Genomic DNA, 9,948 nt, shown 5'->3' on the forward strand with positions numbered 1-9,948 from the left:
TGAGGCAGGAGGATTGCTTGAGCTTCGGAGTTGGAGTACAGCCTGAGCAGCACAGTGAGAACATGTCTCAAAAAACCAAAACAAAATTAATTAAATGTTTATTCTTTCAAAGAGATGAAAAGAGAACAAAGTGGAATCTTTAAAATGTTAAAGTAGTTCTCTAAACTTGCTGCAGAACTAGGAGGAAAATTAATTGCTAAGGTTCCACGTACCCTTTATTGGACATACTGCAAGTAAGGCGTAAAAATCTGTTTTATGTTGAGGATACCAGGGAGAGTAGGTAGCACATCAAAACTCATGCATGTGTCTAATTCCCTGTCTTTCCCTACACAAAGGCTGGGTGTGGAAACCCAGGTCACAGGCAGCAGTGGTTCTGTGCCTGACCCGTGTCGATGAGACATACGGTGGGAAACTCACACCAACCACACGATCTCTGCAGATGCCAGGTGGGGAGATGGGCCCCAAATTATCATCCCCTCTATTCCTCCACCAAACCCCACATCACAGGAGCCTTCCTGCGCCTTGTCATTCAATGTCTACACCTCTGAGGTAGAAATGATTTCTTAAACCACAAGAACACACTATTGACCAGACCTAATGACACACGTATTTTTTTTTTTTTTTAATATGAAGGGTTGGGAGGTTGTGAGAAGGGGTGTTCAGTTGCCTTGTGTTTTTGTTGTTGCTGTTGTTGGGATATAGTGTCATTCTGTCACCCTGGGTAGAGTGCAGTGGCATCACTGTAGCTCACTGCAGCCTCCAACTCCTGAGCTCTAAGCAATCCTTCTGCCTCAGCCTCCTGGGTAGCTGGGACTATAGGCACACCCTGCAACACCTGGCTGAGTGTTTATGGGTTTTTTTTTCTTCTTCTTCTTTCTTTTCTTTCTTTCTTTTTGGTAGAAATGGGGTCTCACTCTTGCTCAGGCTTGTCTCGAACTCCTGAGCTCAAGCAATCCTCCTGCCTTGGCCTTCCAGAGTGCAGATTACAGTCCTGAGCCACCATGCCCAGCCAATGACACAATCTATTTTAAAGGGGTTTTTAAAAATTTTAAACTAGCAAGTTAAAGAAATATTATTACAAGTAAATTGCCACAGAGTGTTTGGCACCAGCCCACCTGAAACTGAAGCCAGCACACAGAGCTTTTCTACTGTTCCACAACAGAAACTTTACTTCTCCTGTATTTAAACCTACTCAAATAATCACACAAAACCACTCAAGGTGGAGGTGAAACTTTAAGATGGTGTACATCCCAATAACCAATATTAAGTCCCCAAATTAGCCTGTAAAGCCATGCAATCTTGCCCACCTGAAGGACACAGGAAGAACCCTGGTGGCTTGACTGAGACACAACAGTCACCAGAATGGCCTATGATACTGAAAGTATCTTTGAAATCGACCCCAACCAAAGACACTGAGTCTTGGGAAGGATATATTTATGTACACCAAGAACAAAATGTGATCTGTAACAAAAATGGATACTATTATTCCCTATATGAGCTGGCAAAAATAAAAATACAAACGCTTCCCTCAAAACTTGTTTCAAAATTAATGTTCAGGATTTTCATAATTTGTTATCTCATATAATATTAAAGTCAGCAATTCAGAAGCTCTTCTGGATTTAACAGCCAGCATTTCTCATTTGCCACCAGCAACCATGTTGTATAATCCACTTTTTATAATAATTGAACAAAGTGGCTTTGAAGATAATTTACATATTAAATTAGTTTACACATACTCTATTAAAAACCAGGTAAGTATTTTGACCAAGGCTGATATTTTTCTCTGCAAGTATTTAAATAATGTATTCACTTCTCCCACACCTACATATGACTGCAACCAACTTCTAAAGCAATTAACTCCCTTCATGTGAGAAGTGCAGCCCTGAGAGCACGCAGGACCCACCAGCTAGCTCTGGGGAGCCCAAGGACCTTGTCCCCTTGTGTAACTAGCAACAGAAGGCAGCCTCCAGAAGGGGAGACACAGAAGAGCAAAATGTGACAAGGTGTGGTTGCCACAGGATTCTACGCTCAACCTATGATGAGAAAACTCCTACAAAGTGCTATGTGTTAGGCAAGTAACAAGGAAAGAGCTACATATTTAGGAAGTAAAGTTTCCCTCCCCTCTCCCACTTCACTGAAACCACTGCCATTCCTTGGTGGGCTCACCACACACCAACACGTTTTGGGAAAGCTAGGTAGGATGCCACTAACAACGGAAAGAAGGATCACAACAATGGTATCATGGCCCATTAGTCATATGCTACAAGAACTCATGATCTTCCTCCTCAAGTCTGATTCTTTCGAGGTGCTCCCTGCCTCTGTGAATAGCATCATCAACCAACCAGGGAATATGCCAGAAACCTAAATTCCCTGAGATCTCCCTGTCCAAGAGCACATCTATCCCCGAGTTTCATTCATTAAGACTCTTCACTAGCTCTCAAATGTGTCCATTTCTCTCCATCCTCATTGCCACCAATCTAGTCCAAATCATTGTTATTTCCCCATCCCACCAACTACAACAAAAGCAGGTTGGAGGCCAGGTAGAGTGGCTCATGCTTATAATCCCAGCACTCTGGGAGGCCCAGCTGAGAGGATTGCTTGAGGCCAGGAGTTCAAAACCAGCCTGAGCAAGAGCAAGACCCCATCTCTACTAAAAATAGAAAAACTAGCCAGGCATGGTGGGGCGCACCTATAGTCCCAGCTAGTCAGAAGGCTGAGGCAGGAGGAGTATTGCTTGAGCCCAGGAGTTTGAGGTTGAAGTGAGCTATGATGACACTACTGCACTTCAGCCCAGGCAACAGAGTAAGACCCTGAATTAAAAAAAAAAAAAATGCAGGCAGGATACTGTCTGCAACCTACTCTCCTTCCTCCACCTACCAATTTAATCTTCTACATAACGTAATTCTGCTTATGTCAAACACTGCTTAACACTCATCAGTGGCTACTGCTTTTTTCAAAAATCCCAAATTCCATATCTGGCAAGCCCTGCCCAAGCTGGATACTGCCTGCCACTTGGGTCTCATCTCAAAGCTTTCTGAAGGCCTCAAACATGGCAGGCTCTCTCCAGGTCAGGAGCACTAAGAGCCCTCACCCCTTCTTCTACCATTATTTGGATGGCAGTGCTAAAGGTATTTTCTAGGAGTAATGCCCCATACAACTGGTGGACTCTCCAAGGCATAAGCTCTCATTCCTCCTGGTACCCAACACTTAGCACCTATGAACTTGCGATCACTTTATTAATATCTTGTGTGGGTCTGCCATGTCTTATCAGGTCACCACTGTATTCCCAGTTCATAGCACTGCACCTTTCAGGTGGCAGATACCCAATAAACAGTTGAATCGATGAACAAAAAGTCAAGATGAAACAGGAACTAATCACAGTCCAAATTCTCTTGCCACAAAAGTCAAGCCTGACACCTACAGAGATAGTGCAAGGCTCAAAGGGCCAAGAAAGAAAAAAGTGTCTCAGATTCCACATTAGCTAAGCAAACAAGCCCGAGAACTAATCAGCCTTTTACTACCAAGCTACGCTTCTTTATAAACATCTACATTTTTAAAAAGACACTTCTAATTTTCAAAGTGAAAACAAAACAAAACCAAATAAAAATTCTCTGAGAAAAAAAGGTTTGCAGTCACCTAACATTAGTTAAAAGGTGCAGGAATCTAGTTATGGTAATGAATACATGCTTCTAAAGCGAAAACAGTAATCAAATCTTGGAATAATTATCTCTCCATTTTTCTAGATGGATAATCATAGTTTAAAAAAAAAAACAACTCCAAACACAGTAGAGGCAAATTATTGTTGGCTTAAAAACACCTTTAAGAGCTATGTTATCATATGCTGCAGGATTCTAAAGCCAGGAGGTACTTTTTAGTCAGAACATGACTCTCCCAGAGCCAGCTGGTCCTCCAACAAAGACAAACCCAGAACCTCTCCCGCACCAGCACCATGCTAGGCACCAAGATGACAACTGCGACTGAGATAAGCTCTGCAGTAAGTGGGTGACCAGCCAGAGGCAGCTCGTTTAATTAATCTCTCTGGGCTTTAGTTTCTTAATCTGTAAAATGAGAAAGTTCAACCAGCTCTCCAAGGTCCTCACACTCTAAATATCCAAAGACTCTCTAGTGATCATAAAATGAATTTCTATTTAACAATATCATTATGACTTCCTGTTTCCATTTGTTATTTTTATCACACAGATGTGATTTCATTTAAAATATTTAATATACCGATAAAAATAAAATATAGAAGTCTAATAATAGTGTTTTTAACTATCTTCCCAGCTCTTAACTACCACCATAATCAGCTACGGACTTCTGCCATAATTGCAACCTGAGTGATACCCAAACTTAATCATTCCGCCTTCATATTTTTTGTAGGAAAACTAAGTGATCATTGACTCTCAATTTCTTTTACATTTTAACATCAGTCATCTTTGAATATGAAAGATTTTTTCTATTAATAAATAATACATTTTTCTAAAGAAGAAAATTTAATCTCCCAAACTAATGGAGCTATAACAGTTCTAGAAATCTGTTCAGAAAAACACTAAATTCTAAATTTCTAATGGCACAAAAACAGTTTTTTTTTAAAAAAAGATACACAAATATGTCCATGTGAATGAACAGGACAATTGAAAGAATCATAGGGCCAGTATATACCTGTTATCTCAGTACCACCTAAGATGGTCCTTCTCCATCTTTTTAAGTGACTTTAGCTGTGTGACTATATCTATTTATGTGCTTACTTGTTTACATGTAGAAATCATTTGAATACTGGAAGTGAGTCACTTTCTTACAAAGCTGAAGTTTTAGGAGCGGTTTTTTTGTAGTCACACACTTTGCTCAGACCTGACTAAGCATTTTTATTCTTGCAATGCCTTATTTATAGTAGATGTTTCTAAGATGGCCATGGTATCTGCTATCAAACCCAAAAAGCTGTATTTGGATAACCAAAAATGAAAGATAACATTTATATAAAAAGTTTATCTTAAAAGTCAAATGTGACTTTTGTTTACCTATAGGCGTCTCTCCCCTACTAGATGGTAAACTCCCTGAGGGAAAGTATTGCCTTTTGTTGCTTTTACACGTGGAAGGCTCACCAAGGTTTGCTGTATCAAAATTGACTATGGTGACTATGGCAAGCAAACTTTCTCAAGCATAAGGAACAAAATGCTGTAACCCTAGGTTTGAAATAACTACCCTAACTTGGCACTTACATTGCTTTTATGGGTTACACACCAGGTATACAGAAGCATTTAGAGTGTATTCTCTTACAAATATATTCTTGCTTTGACCTAACTCTTAAAACAAAGCCAACATTATTGACTTTGCAGCTGTATGAAGAAAAGGTGGTAACGTTACTTTGAAGTTACAGTATTATAAAGGTACTCCTCATGGCATTCATTTTAACTCAATAAAAGTAAGACATAGAAGACTCTCAGGAAAAGTTTTGGAAATGTTCCTGCAAGTCAAACTGATTAAAAACTAGACCAAATACAGTTTTACTATTTTAAAACTAAGTTACTGAATACATTATTTTAAATTTGACTTCTATATTTTCAACTTTGAAAAAAAGTGTTAAATTTTTTCCTTGAAAGAGGAAAATAATGTTTGGTGTTTTAGCCATCACCTACACAACCACTCTAGCATTTCTCTATTCTGCCTTTCATATTAAGTCACAGACAATGAAGTAATTTTTTAAAAAACTAATTTAAAAATAAATCCATTGATTAAACCAATGTAACCAGAGTTCAGAATTCACATACCAGTTTTTTCTTAATTATAATTCATTTCTTATCCAGAAACTCATTTGAATCTTGAAAGCATAAACCTAGGATAGAATTCATCACGGTTCAATTTAGTGACTCGCACAGAGGAAGAAAAAATAGAAAATACCAAGAGAATATAAATGATAAAACCCACAGTCCTAAAAACACAATCCCACTTCTTGAGTGCCATGATGAGGAAATTCACCTGTTACAAGCCTGACAAAAATTCATTATGTTCCTTTATCAGATTACCAAAAAAGAGAGAATGCCATATTTCCCCTATTGGGAAAAATAAGAAAATTTAGCTCCTCAAATTTGCTGCTCGAGTCCTTTTCTATTTCCAAATTCTTATTTTACTTTGTAACTTTTTTCTACAGTGTAGATTTTTCAGGGAAAATAAACTTTTCATGAGCAAACTGTTAGACATAAAATGTCTCCTACTTATCACCTAGAGAGGCAAATCGAGTCCCACTCCGAGCCGCAAGCATCTAGCTTTCAGCCTCTTTATTATCATTGTCAATGAATGGGCCCCAGTCAAATGAAAGCTGCCATTTTAGGGTAAAGACTGGAGGGCTTCTGTTGTGCAACAGCAAGACAAAAACACTGCGCGACAGATGTACTCTGGGGGCTGGGAGAAGGATTCAACTTCGTAAAATCACTGCTCAAGTTATTCCTGAAATAGGAATTACCTAGTACCTAGACATCACTGCAATCTAAATGTAATTATAACTGGGATAAATCAGGTAGGTACAACCCATGCTACTAAGGTCATAGTCACTTAAGATTTTTTTTGTCATCGTTACACTAGATCAGTGAGGAAATAAAGACACATATTTTCTTTCCTATTTCATGACTACGTATTCTGAGTACTCCCCCCTTACTGAGAGAGACCTGGGGGGAAATAACACTCAATCCCTCAGAAAGGTATCGCCCTCTGCAAAACGGCTTAAATTTAAATTTTCAGAAAATTAAAAAATCAAGGCCTTCACATAATCCTTTAAAAATAAACTAAGATCTTTAACGTATCCCACAAATCAAGCCCAGAAGATAGACACTTTTTAAGATGTTATTTAAATCGATTGCTAGGTAATATACAAGGAGAAACTAAAAAGTATACTTAGCAAGTGGAGAGCTAGATAGTGTATCTAATTCTAGCAATTCAAAAGGAAACTCTCTCCATGTGGGTTGCTACTTTTCTTTTGTCCATTGTCTGTTCAGAAGAGGGGGGAAAAAACTAGTTTAAAACCGAGGCGTGAACAGTCTCTAAAAGTGACCTCGGGGAAAGGAGTCCGACCCATAGCAGGAGCACTCTCCGCGCCGCCCGCTCCACGGGGGCGCTCACAAAGCGGGCAGCCAGCCGGGAGTTTGGGGTGCGCTCCCACGGCGCCGGGCTCCTCGAGGCAGAGCCATCCGGAGAAAGGCGGCTCGGTAATGATGGCTGCTCGGGGCCGGCGGCTCCTTCCCCGGAGCCTCCCGACCAGCCCCCCCACCCCGCCCGGGGTCTGCCGCCCACCCCCACCCCCGCGGCCGCGCCGGCCCCGCGCCGCTGCGCCCGCCTCGCACCGCAGCCCACCCGGTGCCCGCGCCCCCGCCCGCGCCCCGCGCCCCCGGCGAGCCCAGTCCCCGGTGCGAACCAAACAAACAACGCGTCCCCCGCCGCCCTCCTTCCTCTCCCCGCTGACCGCTTGGCCTCCAGCCACCTCGGCCGTTCACGCTCCGAGCCGCGGCTCTCTGCGGGGGCAGAGCGCACCCGGGCCACCTCGGGGGCCACCTGGTGACCCCCCCCCACCGGCGCTGACCCCCGGCAGGCTGGGGGGCGGGGGAGCCGAGTTGCGTCCGGGGGTTAAAGTCGCTATTATGCAGCTGCCGCCGCCGGCGGCCCGGCCAGCTCGGCAAGGTGGGGTCCCCTCCTCGCCGCGCCTCCCGGCGCTCGCCCCGACCCCGCTCCCTTTCTTCTCCTCCTCGCGCACTTGGGAGCCGCCGGGGAGCCCCGGGAGCCCCAGGCTCTCGGCTCGCAACTCTGCGACCGCGGCCGGCACTGGCTGGGCTCGGGACGCCCCCAGCGCCGCCGTGTTCGCGCCGCCCCCGCCCCACGCGGCGCCCCGTGCACTTTCCCCGCCGCCGACCCACCTCGCTCGGTGGCCGTCCCCGCGCGGGCTGGCGCCGCCACGCCGGGAGGGACGCACTTTGTTCGCGCCGGTGCGGCCGCCGCTCCCGGCGAGCGCGGCGTGGTCGGTCCGGAGCGGGGGGCGGGGGCGAGAGGCGGGAGGCGGGGGTCGCCGCAGTCCCCGATCCGCCGCCGCCGACGCTCAGCCGCCCCGCGCCCGCGCGCCCATCGCCCGCTCGCACTTGAGTTGGAGCCCAACTTTTCCTCCTTCCTTTTTCTCTCGAATGGAGCCGGCAACTCGTGCTCGGCGCCGGCGGGAGGAAACGCGCTCGCGCTCCCCCGCGCGCAGACACGCTCCCTCCTGTCCCCCGTCCCCCCCCCACGCCGGCAGCACAACAAAAAGCCATTTACATGCGAGGAAGTGACCCTCGGCCGCACCGCGCGCCCCCTCCGCCGCCGGCCCCGCGGACGCAGGCAAAAGTTGGGGCGCCGGGCGGCGCTCGGGACGTGGGTTCGGGCCCCGCGGGCGGCGACGCCGGCGACACGGCGCGGGCGGCGCTGCGCTCCCGCGCCGGCCCCGGCCCTAGCCCCTCGCCCCTCGCCCCGCACACGCCCAACTCCTCGCTCCCAACTCCTCGCGCGGCCCCGGCCCGGCCCGCAGCGATTTCCTGCCGCCGCCGCCGCCGCCCCTCCCGGGGGCGCCGGGCGAACTCTCGCGCTCACCGGTCGGTCGTCGGGCTCCTCCGCTGCGCTGTGCCGAGGGGAAAACAAAACGCAGAGCGGGCTCCGGAGTTGGCTCGGCAGCCGCGGCCAGGGGCTGAATCCACGGGCGCAGAGTTGGCCGGGGGCGAACGGGGCTCTGGCGAGTTTCAGGGTCTCCGGGTCCCCGGGCCGCCTCCTCCGCGGCGCTCCTTTGTGTAATTTCACTCGATTCAAGTTTAATCCGATAGTTCCCGAGCACGAGCGCGTCCGCACCACCACGGCTCAACCCCCGCGCCGCCGCCGCTGCCGCCGCCGCCGCCGCCACCGCCGCCGCCGCGGCCCCAGCACGCCAGCGCCTGCGCGCCCCCGGCATGCCGCGCGTGCCCGAAGCCGCGGGGCCGCGCGCGCCCGCCGCCGGCTCCCTGCGAGCCGCGCCCGCGCCCGCGCGCCGCCACCTGACGTCAGGCGCGCCTGGCATAATTTATGCAAGAATTCGGCCGGGGTGGCGGAGGCCGAGATAGAGGCCGAGAGAAAGGGGGCGGCGCGGAGCCGCGGGGCCGCGGGCGGCGCAGGGCGGGCCGGGCGCCACTTCCCGTCCCCGGGCGGGTGCCGGCGGTGCGGGCGGTTCTCCCGGCCGGCCGGTGCGCAGCTGTCCCGCAGCCTTCCTCGGTGGCCCCGCGAGTGCTCGGCCGCGGCGCCCGGGCGCGGGCTGGAGACGGTGCCACGTTTCCCCGCGCTGCACCTTCCCGGAGTCGGGCTGCGCCGCCCCGGGGCAGGAAGCGGCGGCTGCGACCGGCCGCGACCAGGGGTCTCCGGCGCTGCGCGGACGGCGGCGGCGGGAGGTGTTCGGATGTCCCTTCTGTAATTGTCTTTCAACTTGAAATTATTTTCCCACATGAAATTATTTAGAATGGATTTCAATTTCGAATAGGTCCATTTCTGCTTCTCCACTTCGCTTTCCCTACCTCTCCGCTGATAGGACACCAGATCCACTACTAAATCAAAAAGTTTAACTAGATAGCATTGATTTTGTTGAATTTGTTACCATACCAAAAGAAGAAGAAGAAGAAAAGAAACAGAGAAACGAAAGAGCGCAATGGTTATGAAACAAAGAAATAGGATGTGTGTCCATTATTAAACGTGTCAGGACTAGAATGTTTTAATCTTTCTTTGGCCAAAATGGCACTTGTATACAATCCTATAGCCTTAAATATCCGAGCCTCTTATTCTATTTCTCTTCGCGGTACAAAATGAATATTAAATTTAGAGGAATTTCTTTAAACTAATTTTCCTTTTATGAGATAGATCTATAAACACTTATTAAGCACCTTGTACCTGCAAAATACTAAGCAATTATAATCTTTTTAA

The 9,948-nt window shown here is 47.8% G+C and overlaps 1 protein-coding gene across 1 annotated transcript in view; it reads right to left on the minus strand.

Moving 5' to 3' along the window:
- The window catches only part of CHD7 (chromodomain helicase DNA binding protein 7), a 184,863-nt gene extending 175,995 nt beyond the window's left edge, over positions 1–8,868 (minus strand). The window contains exon 1 of the mRNA XM_069465576.1: positions 8,602–8,868. The gene's annotated coding sequence lies outside the window, so the exon portion shown is untranslated. The remainder of the gene's footprint in view (positions 1–8,601) is intronic.
- Positions 8,869–9,948: the final 1,080 nt, after the last annotated feature.

The sequence above is a fragment of the Eulemur rufifrons genome, chromosome 3 (genome assembly GCF_041146395.1).
Source record: "Eulemur rufifrons isolate Redbay chromosome 3, OSU_ERuf_1, whole genome shotgun sequence".
In the NCBI taxonomy this organism is placed as follows: domain Eukaryota; kingdom Metazoa; phylum Chordata; class Mammalia; order Primates; family Lemuridae; genus Eulemur; species Eulemur rufifrons.